We start from the raw sequence: 21,937 nt of genomic DNA, 5'->3' as shown, positions 1-21,937 counted from the left end.
ATAATGTTAATATCAACGTATTTATTGACTTCTAAATTCTAGTTTTGCGTACAACTAATCTATCTATAGGTGAGTAATGTATTTGCAATTGTCTGAAGTCTTATTCAACAACAACTTATGTGTTTTTTTTATTTGAAATGATTTACCCCATCAATGAAAAATGTTAATACTAACGTAATAATTGAGTTCTAAATTCTAGTTTTCTGAATATCTAGTTAATTTATGGTGGATAAATGTATTTGCAATTGTCTGAAGTCTTCTTCATCAACATATTATGTTTTTTTTTTTTAATTTGAAATGATGTACCCCAACAATGAATAATGTTAATATCAACGTATTTATTGACTTCTAAATTCTAGTTTTGCGTACAACTAATCTATCTATAGGTGACTAATGTATTTGCAATTGTCTGAAGTCTTATTCATCAACATATTATGTTTATTCTTTAATTTGAAATGATGTAACCCAACAATGAATAATGTTAATATTAACGTAATTTTTGAGTTTTAAATTCTGGTTTTTCTGATCATCTAGTTTATGTATAGTGGATAAATGTATTTGCAATTGTCTGTAGTCTTATTCATCAACATATTATGTTTTTTTTTTTAATTTGAAATGATGTACCCCAACAATGAATGATGTTAATATCAATGTATTTATTGACTTCTAAATTCTAGTTTTGCGTACAACTAATCTATCTATAGGTGAGTAATGTATTTGCAATTGTCTGAAGTCTTATTCAACAACAACTTATGTGTTTTTTTTATTTGAAATGATTTACCCCATCAATGAAAAATGTTAATATTAACGTAATAATTGAGTTCTAAATTCTAGTTTTCTGAATATCTAGTTAATTTATGGTGGATAAATGTATTTGCAATTTTCTGAAGTCTTCTTCATCAACATATTATGTTTTTTTTTTTAATTTGAAATGATGTACCCCAATAATGAATAATGTTAATATCAATGTATTTATTGACTTCTAAATTCTAGTTTTGTACAACTAATCTATCTATAAGTGAGTAATGTATTTGCAATTGTCTGAAGTCTTATTCAACAACAACTTATGTGTTTTTTTTATTTGAAATGATTTACCCCATCAATGAAAAATGTTAATACTAACGTAATAATTGAGTTCTAAATTCTAGTTTTCTGAATATCTAGTTAATTTATGGTGGATAAATGTATTTTCAATTGTCTGAAGTCTTATTTAACAACAACTTATGTTTTTTTTTTTAATTTGAAATGATGTACCCCAACAATGAATAACGTTAATATTAACGTAATTATTGAGTTCTAAATTCTAGTTTTGGGTTCAACTAATCTATCTGTAGGTGACCAATGTATTTGCAATTGTCTGAAGTCTTATTCATCAACATATTATGTTTTTTTTTTAATTTGAAATGATGTACCCCAACAATGAATAATGTTAATATCAATGTATTTATTGACTTCTAAATTCTAGTTTTGCGTACAACTAATATATCTATAGGTGAGTAATGTATTTGCAATTGTCTGAAGTCTTATTCATCAACATATTATGTTTTTTTTTTAATTTGAAATGATGTACCCCAACAATGAATAATGTTAATATTAACGTAATTTTTGAGTTCGAAATTCTGGTTTTTCAGATCATCTAGTTTATGTATAGTGGATAAATGTATTTGCAATTGTCTGAAGTCTTATTCAACAACAACTTATGTGTTTTTTTTATTTGAAATGATTTACCCCATCAATGAAAAATGTTAATACTAACGTAATAATTGAGTTCTAAATTCTAGTTTTCTGAATATCTAGTTAATTTATGGTGGATAAATGTATTTTCAATTGTCTGAAGTCTTATTTAACAACAACTTATGTTTTTTTTTTTAATTTGAAATGATGTACCCCAACAATGAATAATGTTAATATTAACGTAATTATTGAGTTCTAAATTCTAGTTTTGGGTTCAACTAATCTATCTGTAGGTGACCAATGTATTTGCAATTGTCTGAAGTCTTATTCATCAACATATTATGTTTTTTTTTTTAATTTGAAATGATGTACCCCAACAATGAATAATGTTAATATCAATGTATTTATTGACTTCTAAATTCTAGTTTTGCGTACAACTAATATATCTATAGGTGAGTAATGTATTTGCAATTGTCTGAAGTCTTATTCATCAACATATTATGTTTTTTTTTTAATTTGAAATGATGTACCCCAACAATGAATAATGTTAATATCAACGTATTTATTGACTTCTAAATTCTAGTTTTGCGTACAACTAATCTATCTATAGGTGAGTAATGTATTTGCAATTGTCTGAAGTCTTATTCAACAACAACTTATGTGTTTTTTTATTTGAAATGATTTACCCCATCAATGAAAAATGTTAATACTAACGTAATAATTGAGTTCTAAATTCTAGTTTTCTGAATATCTAGTTAATTTATGGTGGATAAATGTATTTGCAATTGTCTGAAGTCTTCTTCATCAACATATTATGTTTTTTTTTTAATTTGAAATGATGTACCCCAACAATGAATAATGTTAATATCAACGTATTTATTGACTTCTAAATTCTAGTTTTGCGTACAACTAATCTATCTATAGGTGACTAATATATTTGTAATTGTCTGAAGTCTTATTCATCAACATATTATGTTTATTCTTTAATTTGAAATGATGTAACCCAACAATGAATAATGTTAATATTAACGTAATTTTTGAGTTCGAAATTCTGGTTTTTCAGATCATCTAGTTTATGTATAGTGGATAAATGTATTTGCAATTGTCTGAAGTCTTAATCATCAACATATTATGTGTTTTTTTTATTTGAAATGATTTACCCCATCAATGAAAAATGTTAATATTAACGTAATGATTGAGTTCTAAATTCTAGTTTTCTGAATATCTAGTTAATTTATGGTGGATAAATGTATTTGCAATTTTCTGAAGTCTTCTTCATCAACATATTATGTTTTTTTTTTAATTTGAAATGATGTACCCCAATAATGAATAATGTTAATATCAATGTATTTATTGACTTCTAAATTCTAGTTTTGTACAACTAATCTATCTATAAGTGAGTAATGAATTTGCAATTGTCTGAAGTCTTATTCAACAACAACTTATGTGTTTTTTTTATTTGAAATGATTTACCCCATCAATGAAAAATGTTAATACTAACGTAATAATTGAGTTCTAAATTCTAGTTTTCTGAATATCTAGTTAATTTATGGTGGATAAATGTATTTTCAATTGTCTGAAGTCTTATTTAACAACAACTTATGTTTTTTTTTTTAATTTGAAATGATGTACCCCAACAATGAATAACGTTAATATTAACGTAATTATTGAGTTCTAAATTCTAGTTTTGGGTTCAACTAATCTATCTGTAGGTGACCAATGTATTTGCAATTGTCTGAAGTCTTATTCATCAACATATTATGTTTTTTTTTTTAATTTGAAATGATGTACCCCAACAATGAATAATGTTAATATCAACGTATTTATTGACTTCTAAATTCTAGTTTTGCGTACAACTAATCTATCTATAGGTGAGTAATGTATTTGCAATTGTCTGAAGTCTTATTCAACAACAACTTATGTGTTTTTTTTATTTGAAATGATTTACCCCATCAATGAAAAATGTTAATACTAACGTAATAATTGAGTTCTAAATTCTAGTTTTCTGAATATCTAGTTAATTTATGGTGGATAAATGTATTTGCAATTGTCTGAAGTCTTCTTCATCAACATATTATGTTTATTTTTTAATTTGAAATGATGTACCCCAACAATGAATAATGTTAATATCAACGTATTTATTGACTTCTAAATTCTAGTTTTGCGTACAACTAATCTATCTATAGGTGACTTATGTATTTGCAATTGTCTGAAGTCTTATTCATCAACATATTATGTGTTTTTTTTATTTGAAATGATTTACCCCATCAATGAAAAATGTTAATATTAACGTAATAATTGAGTTCTAAATTCTAGTTTTCTGAATATCTAGTTAATTTATGGTGGATAAATGTATTTGCAATTGTCTGAAGTCTTCTTCATCAACATATTATGTTTTTTTTTTAATTTGAAATGATGTACCCCAACAATGAATAATGTTAATATCAACGTATTTATTGACTTCTAAATTCTAGTTTTGCGTACAACTAATCTATCTATAGGTGACTAATATATTTGTAATTGTCTGAAGTCTTATTCATCAACATATTATGTTTATTCTTTAATTTGAAATGATGTAACCCAACAATGAAAAATGTTAATACTAACGTAATAATTGAGTTCTAAATTCTAGTTTTCTGAATATCTAGTTAATTTATGGTGGATAAATGTATTTTCAATTGTCTGAAGTCTTATTTAACAACAACTTATGTTTTTTTTTTTTAATTTGAAATGATGTACCCCAACAATGAATAACGTTAATATTAACGTAATTATTGAGTTCTAAATTCTAGTTTTGGGTTCAACTAATCTATCTATAGGTGACCAATGTATTTGCAATTGTCTGAAGTCTTATTCATCAACATATTATGTTTTTTTTTTAATTTGAAATGATGTACCCCAACAATGAATAATGTTAATATCAACGTATTTATTGACTTCTAAATTCTAGTTTTGCGTACAACTAATCTATCTATAGGTGAGTAATGTATTTGCAATTGTCTGAAGTCTTATTCAACAACAACTTATGTGTTTTTTTAATTTGAAATGATGTACCCCAACAATGAATAATGTTAATATTAACGTAATTTTTGAGTTTTAAATTCTGGTTTTTCTGATCATCTAGTTTATGTATAGTGGATAAATGTATTTGCAATTGTCTGTAGTCTTATTCATCAACATATTATGTTTTTTTTTTAATTTGAAATGATGTACCCCAACAATGAATGATGTTAATATCAATGTATTTATTGACTTCTAAATTCTAGTTTTGCGTACAACTAATCTATCTATAGGTGAGTAATGTATTTGCAATTGTCTGAAGTCTTATTCAACAACAACTTATGTATTTTTTTTATTTGAAATGATTTACCCCATCAATGAAAAATGTTAATATTAACGTAATAATTGAGTTCTAAATTCTAGTTTTCTGAATATCTAGTTAATTTATGGTGGATAAATGTATTTGCAATTTTCTGAAGTCTTCTTCATCAACATATTATGTTTTTTTTTTAATTTGAAATGATGTACCCCAATAATGAATAATGTTAATATCAATGTATTTATTGACTTCTAAATTCTAGTTTTGTACAACTAATCTATCTATAAGTGAGTAATGTATTTGCAATTGTCTGAAGTCTTATTCAACAACAACTTATGTGTTTTTTTTATTTGAAATGATTTACCCCATCAATGAAAAATGTTAATACTAACGTAATAATTGAGTTCTAAATTCTAGTTTTCTGAATATCTAGTTAATTTATGGTGGATAAATGTATTTTCAATTGTCTGAAGTCTTATTTAACAACAACTTATGTTTTTTTTTTTAATTTGAAATGATGTACCCCAACAATGAATAACGTTAATATTAACGTAATTATTGAGTTCTAAATTCTAGTTTTGGGTTCAACTAATCTATCTGTAGGTGACCAATGTATTTGCAATTGTCTGAAGTCTTATTCATCAACATATTATGTTTTTTTTTTAATTTGAAATGATGTACCCCAACAATGAATAATGTTAATATCAATGTATTTATTGACTTCTAAATTCTAGTTTTGCGTACAACTAATATATCTATAGGTGAGTAATGTATTTGCAATTGTCTGAAGTCTTATTCATCAACATATTATGTTTTTTTTTTAATTTGAAATGATGTACCCCAACAATGAATAATGTTAATATTAACGTAATTTTTGAGTTCGAAATTCTGGTTTTTCAGATCATCTAGTTTATGTATAGTGGATAAATGTATTTGCAATTGTCTGAAGTCTTATTCAACAACAACTTATGTGTTTTTTTTATTTGAAATGATTTACCCCATCAATGAAAAATGTTAATACTAACGTAATAATTGAGTTCTAAATTCTAGTTTTCTGAATATCTAGTTAATTTATGGTGGATAAATGTATTTTCAATTGTCTGAAGTCTTATTTAACAACAACTTATGTTTTTTTTTTTTAATTTGAAATGATGTACCCTAACAATGAATAATGTTAATATTAACGTAATTATTGAGTTCTAAATTCTAGTTTTGGGTTCAACTAATCTATCTGTAGGTGACCAATGTATTTGCAATTGTCTGAAGTCTTATTCATCAACATATTATGTTTTTTTTTTAATTTGAAATGATGTACCCCAACAATGAATAATGTTAATATCAATGTATTTATTGACTTCTAAATTCTAGTTTTGCGTACAACTAATATATCTATAGGTGAGTAATGTATTTGCAATTGTCTGAATTCTTATTCATCAACATATTATGTTTTTTTTTTAATTTGAAATGATGTACCCCAACAATGAATAATGTTAATATCAACGTATTTATTGACTTCTAAATTCTAGTTTTGCGTACAACTAATCTATCTATAGGTGAGTAATGTATTTGCAATTGTCTGAAGTCTTATTCAACAACAACTTATGTGTTTTTTTATTTGAAATGATTTACCCCATCAATGAAAAATGTTAATACTAACGTAATAATTGAGTTCTAAATTCTAGTTTTCTGAATATCTAGTTAATTTATGGTGGATAAATGTATTTGCAATTGTCTGAAGTCTTCTTCATCAACATATTATGTTTTTTTTTTAATTTGAAATGATGTACCCCAACAATGAATAATGTTAATATCAACGTATTTATTGACTTCTAAATTCTAGTTTTGCGTACAACTAATCTATCTATAGGTGACTAATATATTTGTAATTGTCTGAAGTCTTATTCATCAACATATTATGTTTATTCTTTAATTTGAAATGATGTAACCCAACAATGAATAATGTTAATATTAACGTAATTTTTGAGTTCGAAATTCTGGTTTTTCAGATCATCTAGTTTATGTATAGTGGATAAATGTATTTGCAATTGTCTGAAGTCTTAATCATCAACATATTATGTGTTTTTTTTATTTGAAATGATTTACCCCATCAATGAAAAATGTTAATATTAACGTAATGATTGAGTTCTAAATTCTAGTTTTCTGAATATCTAGTTAATTTATGGTGGATAAATGTATTTGCAATTTTCTGAAGTCTTCTTCATCAACATATTATGTTTTTTTTTTTAATTTGAAATGATGTACCCCAATAATGAATAATGTTAATATCAATGTATTTATTGACTTCTAAATTCTAGTTTTGTACAACTAATCTATCTATAAGTGAGTAATGAATTTGCAATTGTCTGAAGTCTTATTCAACAACAACTTATGTGTTTTTTTTATTTGAAATGATTTACCCCATCAATGAAAAATGTTAATACTAACGTAATAATTGAGTTCTAAATTCTAGTTTTCTGAATATCTAGTTAATTTATGGTGGATAAATGTATTTTCAATTGTCTGAAGTCTTATTTAACAACAACTTATGTTTTTTTTTTTAATTTGAAATGATGTACCCCAACAATGAATAACGTTAATATTAACGTAATTATTGAGTTCTAAATTCTAGTTTTGGGTTCAACTAATCTATCTGTAGGTGACCAATGTATTTGCAATTGTCTGAAGTCTTATTCATCAACATATTATGTTTTTTTTTTTAATTTGAAATGATGTACCCCAACAATGAATAATGTTAATATCAACGTATTTATTGACTTCTAAATTCTAGTTTTGCGTACAACTAATCTATCTATAGGTGAGTAATGTATTTGCAATTGTCTGAAGTCTTATTCAACAACAACTTATGTGTTTTTTTTATTTGAAATGATTTACCCCATCAATGAAAAATGTTAATACTAACGTAATAATTGAGTTCTAAATTCTAGTTTTCTGAATATCTAGTTAATTTATGGTGGATAAATGTATTTGCAATTGTCTGAAGTCTTCTTCATCAACATATTATGTTTATTTTTTAATTTGAAATGATGTACCCCAACAATGAATAATGTTAATATCAACGTATTTATTGACTTCTAAATTCTAGTTTTGCGTACAACTAATCTATCTATAGGTGACTTATGTATTTGCAATTGTCTGAAGTCTTATTCATCAACATATTATGTGTTTTTTTTATTTGAAATGATTTACCCCATCAATGAAAAATGTTAATATTAACGTAATAATTGAGTTCTAAATTCTAGTTTTCTGAATATCTAGTTAATTTATGGTGGATAAATGTATTTGCAATTGTCTGAAGTCTTCTTCATCAACATATTATGTTTTTTTTTTAATTTGAAATGATGTACCCCAACAATGAATAATGTTAATATCAATGTATTTATTGACTTCTAAATTCTAGTTTTGCGTACAACTAATCTATCTATAGGTGAGTAATGTATTTGCAATTGTCTGAAGTCTTATTCAACAACAACTTATGTGTTTTTTTTATTTGAAATGATTTACCCCATCAATGAAAAATGTTAATACTAACGTAATAATTGAGTTCTAAATTCTAGTTTTCTGAATATCTAGTTAATTTATGGTGGATAAATGTATTTTCAATTGTCTGAAGTCTTATTTAACAACAACTTATGTTTTTTTTTTTTAATTTGAAATGATGTACCCCAACAATGAATAACGTTAATATTAACGTAATTATTGAGTTCTAAATTCTAGTTTTGGGTTCAACTAATCTATCTATAGGTGACCAATGTATTTGCAATTGTCTGAAGTCTTATTCATCAACATATTATGTTTTTTTTTTAATTTGAAATGATGTACCCCAACAATGAATAATGTTAATATCAACGTATTTATTGACTTCTAAATTCTAGTTTTGCGTACAACTAATCTATCTATAGGTGAGTAATGTATTTGCAATTGTCTGAAGTCTTATTCAACAACAACTTATGTGTTTTTTTAATTTGAAATGATGTACCCCAACAATGAATAATGTTAATATCAACGTATTTATTGACTTCTAAATTCTAGTTTTGCGTACAACTAATCTATCAATAGGTGACTAATATATTTGTAATTGTCTGAAGTCTTCTTCATCAACATATTATGTTTTTTTTTTTAATTTGAAATGATGTACCCCAACAATGAATAATGTTAATATCAATGTATTTATTGACTTCTAAATTCTAGTTTTGCGTACAACTAATCTATCAATAGGTGACTAATATATTTGTAATTGTCTGAAGTCTTCTTCATCAACATATTATGTTTTTTTTTTTTAATTTGAAATGATGTACCCCAACAATGAATAATGTTAATATCAATGTATTTATTGACTTCTAAATTCTAGTTTTGCGTACAACTAATCTATCTATAGGTGAGTAATGTATTTGCAATTGTCTGAAGTCTTATTCATCAACATATTATGTTTTTTTTTTAATTTGAAATGATGTACCCCAACAATGAATAATGTTAATATCAACGTATTTATTGACTTCTAAATTCTAGTTTTGCGTACAACTAATCTATCTATAGGTGAGTAATGTATTTGCAATTGTCTGAAGTCTTATTCAACAACAACTTATGTGTTTTTTTTATTTGAAATGATTTACCCCATCAATGAAAAATGTTAATACTAACGTAATAATTGAGTTCTAAATTCTAGTTTTCTGAATATCTAGTTAATTTATGGTGGATAAATGTATTTGCAATTGTCTGAAGTCTTCTTCATCAACATATTATGTTTTTTTTTTAATTTGAAATGATGTACCATAACAATGAATAATGTTAATATCAACGTATTTATTGACTTCTAAATTCTAGTTTTGCGTACAACTAATCTATCTATAGGTGACTTATGTATTTGCAATTGTCTGAAGTCTTATTCATCAACATATTATGTGTTTTTTTTATTTGAAATGATTTACCCCATCAATGAAAAATGTTAATATTAACGTAATAATTGAGTTCTAAATTCTAGTTTTCTGAATATCTAGTTAATTTATGGTGGATAAATGTATTTGCAATTGTCTGAAGTCTTCTTCATCAACATATTATGTTTTTTTTTTAATTTGAAATGATGTACCCCAACAATGAATAATGTTAATATCAATGTATTTATTGACTTCTAAATTCTAGTTTTGCGTACAACTAATCTATCTATAGGTGAGTAATGTATTTGCAATTGTCTGAAGTCTTATTCAACAACAACTTATGTGTTTTTTTTATTTGAAATGATTTACCCCATCAATGAAAAATGTTAATACTAACGTAATAATTGAGTTCTAAATTCTAGTTTTCTGAATATCTAGTTAATTTATGGTGGATAAATGTATTTTCAATTGTCTGAAGTCTTATTTAACAACAACTTATGTTTTTTTTTTTTAATTTGAAATGATGTACCCCAACAATGAATAACGTTAATATTAACGTAATTATTGAGTTCTAAATTCTAGTTTTGGGTTCAACTAATCTATCTATAGGTGACCAATGTATTTGCAATTGTCTGAAGTCTTATTCATCAACATATTATGTTTTTTTTTTAATTTGAAATGATGTACCCCAACAATGAATAATGTTAATATCAACGTATTTATTGACTTCTAAATTCTAGTTTTGCGTACAACTAATCTATCTATAGGTGAGTAATGTATTTGCAATTGTCTGAAGTCTTATTCAACAACAACTTATGTGTTTTTTTAATTTGAAATGATGTACCCCAACAATGAATAATGTTAATATCAACGTATTTATTGACTTCTAAATTCTAGTTTTGCGTACAACTAATCTATCTATAGGTGACTAATATATTTGTAATTGTCTGAAGTCTTATTCATCAACATATTATGTTTATTCTTTAATTTGAAATGATGTAACCCAACAATGAATAATGTTAATATTAACGTAATTTTTGAGTTCGAAATTCTGGTTTTTCAGATCATCTAGTTTATGTATAGTGGATAAATGTATTTGTAATTGTCTGAAGTCTTATTCATCAACATATTATGTTTATTCTTTAATTTGAAATGATGTAACCCAACAATGAATAATGTTAATATTAACGTAATTTTTGAGTTCGAAATTCTGGTTTTTCAGATCATCTAGTTTATGTATAGTGGATAAATGTATTTGCAATTGTCTGAAGTCTTAATCATCAACATATTATGTGTTTTTTTTATTTGAAATGATTTACCCCATCAATGAAAAATGTTAATATTAACGTAATGATTGAGTTCTAAATTCTAGTTTTCTGAATATCTAGTTAATTTATGGTGGATAAATGTATTTGCAATTTTCTGAAGTCTTCTTCATCAACATATTATGTTTTTTTTTTAATTTGAAATGATGTACCCCAATAATGAATAATGTTAATATCAATGTATTTATTGACTTCTAAATTCTAGTTTTGTACAACTAATCTATCTATAAGTGAGTAATGAATTTGCAATTGTCTGAAGTCTTATTCAACAACAACTTATGTGTTTTTTTTATTTGAAATGATTTACCCCATCAATGAAAAATGTTAATACTAACGTAATAATTGAGTTCTAAATTCTAGTTTTCTGAATATCTAGTTAATTTATGGTGGATAAATGTATTTTCAATTGTCTGAAGTCTTATTTAACAACAACTTATGTTTTTTTTTTTAATTTGAAATGATGTACCCCAACAATGAATAACGTTAATATTAACGTAATTATTGAGTTCTAAATTCTAGTTTTGGGTTCATCTAATCTATCTGTAGGTGACCAATGTATTTGCAATTGTCTGAAGTCTTATTCATCAACATATTATGTTTTTTTTTTTAATTTGAAATGATGTACCCCAACAATGAATAATGTTAATATCAACGTATTTATTGACTTCTAAATTCTAGTTTTGCGTACAACTAATCTATCTATAGGTGAGTAATGTATTTGCAATTGTCTGAAGTCTTATTCAACAACAACTTATGTGTTTTTTTTTATTTGAAATGATTTACCCCATCAATGAAAAATGTTAATACTAACGTAATAATTGAGTTCTAAATTCTAGTTTTCTGAATATCTAGTTAATTTATGGTGGATAAATGTATTTGCAATTGTCTGAAGTCTTCTTCATCAACATATTATGTTTTTTTTTTAATTTGAAATGATGTACCCCAACAATGAATAATGTTAATATCAACGTATTTATTGACTTCTAAATTCTAGTTTTGCGTACAACTAATCTATCTATAGGTGACTTATGTATTTGCAATTGTCTGAAGTCTTATTCATCAACATATTATGTGTTTTTTTTATTTGAAATGATTTACCCCATCAATGAAAAATGTTAATATTAACGTAATAATTGAGTTCTAAATTCTAGTTTTCTGAATATCTAGTTAATTTATGGTGGATAAATGTATTTGCAATTGTCTGAAGTCTTCTTCATCAACATATTATGTTTTTTTTTTAATTTGAAATGATGTACCCCAACAATGAATAATGTTAATATCAATGTATTTATTGACTTCTAAATTATAGTTTTGCGTACAACTAATCTATCTATAGGTGAGTAATGTATTTGCAATTGTCTGAAGTCTTATTCAACAACAACTTATGTGTTTTTTTTATTTGAAATGATTTACCCCATCAATGAAAAATGTTAATACTAACGTAATAATTGAGTTCTAAATTCTAGTTTTCTGAATATCTAGTTAATTTATGGTGGATAAATGTATTTTCAATTGTCTGAAGTCTTATTTAACAACAACTTATGTTTTTTTTTTTTAATTTGAAATGATGTACCCCAACAATGAATAACGTTATATTAACGTAATTATTGAGTTCTAAATTCTAGTTTTGGGTTCAACTAATCTATCTATAGGTGACCAATGTATTTGCAATTGTCTGAAGTCTTATTCATCAACATATTATGTTTTTTTTTTAATTTGAAATGATGTACCCCAACAATGAATAATGTTAATATCAATGTATTTATTGACTTCTAAATTCTAGTTTTGCGTACAACTAATCTATCTATAGGTGAGTAATGTATTTGCAATTGTCTGAAGTCTTATTCAACAACAACTTATGTGTTTTTTTTATTTGAAATGATTTACCCCATCAATGAAAAATGTTAATACTAACGTAATAATTGAGTTCTAAATTCTAGTTTTCTGAATATCTAGTTAATTTATGGTGGATAAATGTATTTTCAATTGTCTGAAGTCTTATTTAACAACAACTTATGTTTTTTTTTTTTAATTTGAAATGATGTACCCCAACAATGAATAACGTTAATATTAACGTAATTATTGAGTTCTAAATTCTAGTTTTGGGTTCAACTAATCTATCTATAGGTGACCAATGTATTTGCAATTGTCTGAAGTCTTATTCATCAACATATTATGTTTTTTTTTTAATTTGAAATGATGTACCCCAACAATGAATAATGTTAATATCAATGTATTTATTGACTTCTAAATTCTAGTTTTGCGTACAACTAATCTATCTATAGGTGAGTAATGTATTTGCAATTGTCTGAAGTCTTATTCATCAACATATTATGTTTTTTTTTTAATTTGAAATGATGTACCCCAACAATGAATAATGTTAATATCAACGTATTTATTGACTTCTAAATTCTAGTTTTGCGTACAACTAATCTATCTATAGGTGAGTAATGTATTTGCAATTGTCTGAAGTCTTATTCAACAACAACTTATGTGTTTTTTTTATTTGAAATGATTTACCCCATCAATGAAAAATGTTAATACTAACGTAATAATTGAGTTCTAAATTCTAGTTTTCTGAATATCTAGTTAATTTATGGTGGATAAATGTATTTGCAATTGTCTGAAGTCTTCTTCATCAACATATTATGTTTTTTTTTTAATTTGAAATGATGTACCCCAACAATGAATAATGTTAATATCAATGTATTTATTGACTTCTAAATTATAGTTTTGCGTACAACTAATCTATCTATAGGTGAGTAATGTATTTTCAATTGTCTGAAGTCTTATTTAACAACAACTTATGTTTTTTTTTTTAATTTGAAATTATGTACCCCAACAATGAATAACGTTAATATTAACGTAATTATTGAGTTCTAAATTCTAGTTTTGGGTTCAACTAATCTATCTATAGGTGACCAATGTATTTGCAATTGTCTGAAGTCTTATTCATCAACATATTATGTTTTTTTTTTAATTTGAAATGATGTACCCCAACAATGAATAATGTTAATATCAATGTATTTATTGACTTCTAAATTCTAGTTTTGCGTACAACTAATCTATCTATAGGTGAGTAATGTATTTGCAATTGTCTGAAGTCTTATTCATCAACATATTATGTTTTTTTTTTAATTTGAAATGATGTACCCCAATAATGAATAATGTTAATATCAACGTATTTATTGACTTCTAAATTCTAGTTTTGCGTATAACTAATCTATATATAGGTGACTAATGTATTTGCAATTGTCTGAAGTCTTATTCAACAACAACTTATGTGTTTTTTTTATTTGAAATGATTTACCCCATCAATGAAAAATGTTAATATTAACGTAATAATTGATTTCTAAATTCTAGTTTTCTGAAAATCTAGTTAAATTATAGTGGATAAATGTATTTGCAATTGTCTGAAGTCTTCTTCATCAACATATTATGTTTATTTTTTAATTTGAAATGATGTACCCCAACAATGAATAATGTTAATATCAACGTATTTATTGACTTCTAAATTCTAGTTTTGCGTACAACTAATCTATCTATAGGTGACTTATGTATTTGCAATTGTCCGAAGTCTTATTCATCAACATATTATGTGTTTTTTTTATTTGAAATGATTTACCCCATCAATGAAAAATGTTAATATTAACGTAATAATTGAGTTCTAAATTCTAGTTTTCTGAATATCTAGTTAATTTATGGTGGATAAATGTATTTGCAATTGTCTGAAGTCTTCTTCATCAACATATTATGTTTTTTTTTTAATTTGAAATGATGTACCCCAACAATGAATAATGTTAATATCAATGTATTTATTGACTTCTAAATTCTAGTTTTGCGTACAACTAATCTATCTATAGGTGAGTAATGTATTTGCAATTGTCTGAAGTCTTATTCAACAACAACATATGTGTTTTTTTTATTTGAAATGATTTACCCCATCAATGAAAAATGTTAATACTAACGTAATAATTGAGTTCTAAATTCTAGTTTTCTGAATATCTAGTTAATTTATGGTGGATAAATGTATTTTCAATTGTCTGAAGTCTTATTTAATAACAACTTATGTTTTTTTTTTTTAATTTGAAATGATGTACCCCAACAATGAATAACGTTAATATTAACGTAATTATTGAGTTCTAAATTCTAGTTTTGGGTTCAACTAATCTATCTATAGGTGACCAATGTATTTGCAATTGTCTGAAGTCTTATTCATCAACATATTATGTTTTTTTTTTAATTTGAAATGATGTACCCCAACAATGAATAATGTTAATATCAATGTATTTATTGACTTCTAAATTCTAGTTTTGCGTACAACTAATCTATCTATAGGTGAGTAATGTATTTGCAATTGTCTGAAGTCTTATTCAACAACAACTTATGTGTTTTTTTTATTTGAAATGATTTACCCCATCAATGAAAAATGTTAAAACTAACGTAATAATTGAATTCTAAATTCTAGTTTTGGGTTCAACTAATCTATCTATAGGTGACCAATGTATTTGCAATTGTCTGAAGTCTTATTCAACAACATATTATGTTTTTTTTTTAATTTGAAATGATGTACCCCAACAATGAATAATGTTAATATCAATGTATTTATTGACTTCTAAATTCTAGTTTTGCGTACAACTAATCTATCTATAGGTGAATAATGTATTTGCAATTGTCTGAAGTCTTATTCATCAACATATTATGTTTTTTTTTTTAATTTGAAATGATGTACCCCAACAATGAATAATGTTAATATCAACGTTTTTATTGACTTCTAAATTCTAGTTTTGCGTATAACTAATCTATCTATAGGTGACTAATGTATTTGCAATTGTCTGAAGTTTTATTCAACAACAACTTATGTGTTTTTTTTATTTGAAATGATTTACCCCATCAATGAAAAATGTTAATATTAACGTTATAATTGAGTTCTAAATTCTAGTTTTCTGAACATCTAGTTAATTTATTGTGGATAAATGTATTTGCAATTGTCTGAAGTCTTCTTCATCAACATATTATGTGTTTTTTTTAATTTGAAATGATGTACCCCAACAATGAATAATGTCAATATCAACGTATTTATTGACTTCTAAATTCTAGTTTTGCGTACAACTAATCTACCTATAGGTGACTAATGTATTTGCAATTGCCTGAAGTCTTATTCAACAACAACTTATGTGTTTTTTTTATTTGAAATGATTTACCCCATCAATGAAAAATGTTAATATTAACGTAATAATTGATTTCTAAATTCTAGTTTTCTGAAAATCTAGTTAAATTATAGTGGATAAATGTATTTGCAATTGTCTGAAGTCTTCTTCATCAACATATTATGTTTATTTTTTAATTTGAAATGATGTACCCCAACAATGAATAATGTTAATATCAACGTATTTATTGACTTCTAAATTCTAGTTTTGCGTACAACTAATCTATCTATAGGTGACTTATGTATTTGCAATTGTCCGAAGTCTTATTCATCAACATATTATGTGTTTTTTTTATTTGAAATGATTTACCCCATCAATGAAAAATGTTAATATTAACGTAATAATTGAGTTCTAAATTCTAGTTTTCTGAATATCTAGTTAATTTATGGTGGATAAATGTATTTGCAATTGTCTGAAGGCTTCTTCATCAACATATTATGTTTTTTTTTTAATTTGAAATGATGTACCCCAACAATGAATAATGTTAATATCAATGTATTTATTGACTTCTAAATTCTAGTTTTGCGTACAACTAATCTATCTATAGGTGAGTAATGTATTTGCAATTGTCTGAAGTCTTATTCATCAACATATTATGTTTTTTTTTTTAATTTGAAATGATGTACCCCAACAATGAATAATGTTAATATCAACGTATTTATTGACTTCTAAATTCTAGTTTTGCGTATAACTAATCAATCTATAGGTGACTAATGTATTTGCAATTGTATGAAGTCTTATTCAACAACAACTTATGTGTTTTTTTTATTTGAAATGATTTACCCCATCAATGAAAAATGTTAATACTAACGTAATAATTGAGTTCTAAATTCTAGTTTTCTGAATATCTAGTTAATTTATGGTGGATAAATGTATTTTCAATTGTCTGAAGTCTTATTTAATAACAACTTATGTTTTTTTTTTTAATTTGAAATGATGTACCCCAACAATGAATAACGTTAATATTAACGTAATAATTGAGTTCTAAATTCTAGTTTTGGGTTCAACTAATCTATCTATAGGTGACCAATGTATTTGCAATTGTCTGAAGTCTTATTCATCAACATATTATGTTTTTTTTTTAATTTGAAATGATGTACCCCAACAATGAATAATGTTAATATCAATGTATTTATTGACTTCTAAATTCTAGTTTTGCGTACAACTAATCTATCTATAGGTGAATAATGTATTTGCAATTGTCTGAAGTCTTATTCATCAACATATTATGTTTTTTTTTTTAATTTGAAATGATGTACCCCAACAATGAATAATGTTAATATCAACGTATTTATTGACTTCTAAATTCTAGTTTTGCGTATAACTAATCTATCTATAGGTGACTAATGTATTTGCAATTGTCTGAAGTCTTATTCAACAACAACTTATGTGTTTTTTTTATTTGAAATGATTTACCCCATCAATGAAAAATGTTAATATTAACGTTATAATTGAGTTCTAAATTCTAGTTTTCTGAACATCTAGTTAATTTATTGTGGATAAATGTATTTGCAATTGTCTGAAGTCTTCTTCATCAACATATTATGTTTATTTTTTAATTTGAAATGATGTACCCCAACAATGAATAATGTTAATATCAACGTATTTATTGACTTCTAAATTCTAGTTTTGCGTACAACTAATCTATCTATAGGTGACTTATGTATTTGCAATTGTCCGAAGTCTTATTCATCAACATATTATGTGTTTTTTTTATTTGAAATGATTTACCCCATCAATGAAAAATGTTAATATTAACGTAATAATTGAGTTCTAAATTCTAGTTTTCTGAATATCTAGTTAATTTATGGTGGATAAATGTATTTGCAATTGTCTGAAGGCTTCTTCATCAACATATTATGTTTTTTTTTTAATTTGAAATGATGTACCCCAACAATGAATAATGTTAATATCAATGTATTTATTGACTTCTAAATTCTAGTTTTGCGTACAACTAATCTATCTATAGGTGAGTAATGTATTTGCAATTGTCTGAAGTCTTATTCATCAACATATTATGTTTTTTTTTTTAATTTGAAATGATGTACCCCAACAATGAATAATGTTAATATCAACGTATTTATTGACTTCTAAATTCTAGTTTTGCGTATAACTAATCTATCTATAGGTGACTAATGTATTTGCAATTGTATGAAGTCTTATTCAACAACAACTTATGTGTTTTTTTTATTTGAAATGATTTACCCCATCAATGAAAAATGTTAATACTAACGTAATAATTGAGTTCTAAATTCTAGTTTTCTGAATATCTAGTTAATTTATGGTGGATAAATGTATTTTCAATTGTCTGAAGTCTTATTTAATAACAACTTATGTTTTTTTTTTTAATTTGAAATGATGTACCCCAACAATGAATAACGTTAATATTAACGTAATAATTGAGTTCTAAATTCTAGTTTTGGGTTCAACTAATCTATCTATAGGTGACCAATGTATTTGCAATTGTCTGAAGTCTTATTCATCAACATATTATGTTTTTTTTTTAATTTGAAATGATGTACCCCAACAATGAATAATGTTAATATCAATGTATTTATTGACTTCTAAATTCTAGTTTTGCGTACAACTAATCTATCTATAGGTGAATAATGTATTTGCAATTGTCTGAAGTCTTATTCATCAACATATTATGTTTTTTTTTTTAATTTGAAATGATGTACCCCAACAATGAATAATGTTAATATCAACGTATTTATTGACTTCTAAATTCTAGTTTTGCGTATAACTAATCTATCTATAGGTGACTAATGTATTTGCAATTGTCTGAAGTCTTATTCAACAACAACTTATGTGTTTTTTTTATTTGAAATGATTTACCCCATCAATGAAAAATGTTAATATTAACGTTATAATTGAGTTCTAAATTCTAGTTTTCTGAACATCTAGTTAATTTATTGTGGATAAATGTATTTGCAATTGTCTGAAGTCTTCTTCATCAACATATTATGTGTTTTTTTTAATTTGAAATGATGTACCCCAACAATGAATAATGTTAATATCAACGTATTTATTGACTTCTAAATTCTAGTTTTGCGTATAACTAATCTATCTATAGGTGACTAATGTATTTGCAATTGTATGAAGTCTTATTCAACAACAACTTATGTGTTTTTTTTATTTGAAATGATTTACCCCATCAATGAAAAATGTTAATACTAACGTAATAATTGAGTTCTAAATTCTAGTTTTCTGAATATCTAGTTAATTTATGGTGGATAAATGTATTTTCAATTGTCTGAAGTCTTATTTAATAACAACTTATGTTTTTTTTTTTAATTTGAAATGATGTACCCCAACAATGAATAACGTTAATATTAACGTAATAATTGATTTCTAAATTCTAGTTTTCTGAAAATCTAGTTAAATTATAGTGGATAAATGTATTTGCAATTGTCTGAAGTCTTCTTCATCAACATATTATGTTTATTTTTTAATTTGAAATGATGTACCCCAACAATGAATAATGTTAATATCAACGTATTTATTGACTTCTAAATTCTAGTTTTGCGTACAACTAATCTATCTATAGGTGACTTATGTATTTGGAATTGTCCGAAGTCTTATTCATCAACATATTATGTGTTTTTTTTATTTGAAATGATTTACCCCATCAATGAAAAATGTTAATATTAACGTAATAATTGAGTTCTAAATTCTAGTTTTCTGAATATCTAGTTAATTTATGGTGGATAAATGTATTTTCAATTGTCTGAAGTCTTATTTAATAACAACTTATGTTTTTTTTTTAATTTGAAATGATGTACCCCAACAATGAATAACGTTAATATTAACGTAATTATTGAGTTCTAAATTCTAGTTTTGGGTTCAACTAATCTATCTATAGGTGACCAATGTATTTGCAATTGTCTGAAGTCTTATTCATCAACATATTATGTTTTTTTTTTAATTTGAAATGATGTACCCCAACAATGAATAATGTTAATATCAACGTATTTATTGACTTCTAAATTCTAGTTTTGCGTACAACTAATCTATCTATAGGTGAGTAATGTATTTGCAATTGTCTGAAGTCTTATTCATCAACATATTATGTGTTTTTTTTAATTTGAAATGATGTACCCCAACAATGAATAATGTCAATATCAACGTATTTATTGACTTCTAAATTCTAGTTTTGCGTACAACTAATCTACCTATAGGTGACTAATGTATTTGCAATTGCCTGAAGTCTTATTCAACAACAACTTATGTGTTTTTTTTATTTGAAATGATTTACCCCATCAATGAAAAATGTTAATATTAACGTAATAATTGATTTCTAAATTCTAGTTTTCTGAAAATCTAGTTAAATTATAGTGGATAAATGTATTTGCAATTGTCTGAAGTCTTCTTCATCAACATATTATGTTTATTTTTTAATTTGAAATGATGTACCCCAACAATGAATAATGTTAATATCAACGTATTTATTGACTTCTAAATTCTAGTTTTGCGTACAACTAATCTATCTATAGGTGACTTATGTATTTGCAATTGTCCGAAGTCTTATTCATCAACATATTATGTGTTTTTTTTATTTGAAATGATTTACCCCATCAATGAAAAATGTTAATATTAACGTAATAATTGAGTTCTAAATTCTAGTTTTCTGAATATCTAGTTAATTTATGGTGGATAAATGTATTTGCAATTGTCTGAAGGCTTCTTCATCAACATATTATGTTTTTTTTTTAATTTGAAATGATGTACCCCAACAATGAATAATGTTAATATCAATGTATTTATTGACTTCTAAATTCTAGTTTTGCGTACAACTAATCTATCTATAGGTGAGTAATGTATTTGCAATTGTCTGAAGTCTTATTCATCAACATATTATGTTTTTTTTTTTAATTTGAAATGATGTACCCCAACAATGAATAATGTTAATATCAACGTATTTATTGACTTCTAAATTCTAGTTTTGCGTATAACTAATCTATCTATAGGTGACTAATGTATTTGCAATTGTATGAAGTCTTATTCAACAACAACTTATGTGTTTTTTTTATTTGAAATGATTTACCCCATCAATGAAAAATGTTAATACTAACGTAATAATTGAGTTCTAAATTCTAGTTTTCTGAATATCTAGTTAATTTATGGTGGATAAATGTATTTTCAATTGTCTGAAGTCTTATTTAATAACAACTTATGTTTTTTTTTTTAATTTGAAATGATGTACCCCAACAATGAATAACGTTAATATTAACGTAATAATTGAGTTCTAAATTCTAGTTTTGGGTTCAACTAATCTATCTATAGGTGACCAATGTATTTGCAATTGTCTGAAGTCTTATTCATCAACATATTATGTTTTTTTTTTAATTTGAAATGATGTACCCCAACAATGAATAATGTTAATATCAATGTATTTATTGACTTCTAAATTCTAGTTTTGCGTACAACTAATCTATCTATAGGTGAATAATGTATTTGCAGTTGTCTGAAGTCTTATTCATCAACATATTATGTTTTTTTTTTTAATTTGAAATG

This window comes from Metopolophium dirhodum, unplaced genomic scaffold (assembly GCF_019925205.1).
Source record: "Metopolophium dirhodum isolate CAU unplaced genomic scaffold, ASM1992520v1 scaffold1, whole genome shotgun sequence".
Classification (NCBI taxonomy): Eukaryota; Metazoa; Arthropoda; class Insecta; order Hemiptera; family Aphididae; genus Metopolophium; species Metopolophium dirhodum.
Note: the sequence above shows the minus strand (reverse complement) of the source record.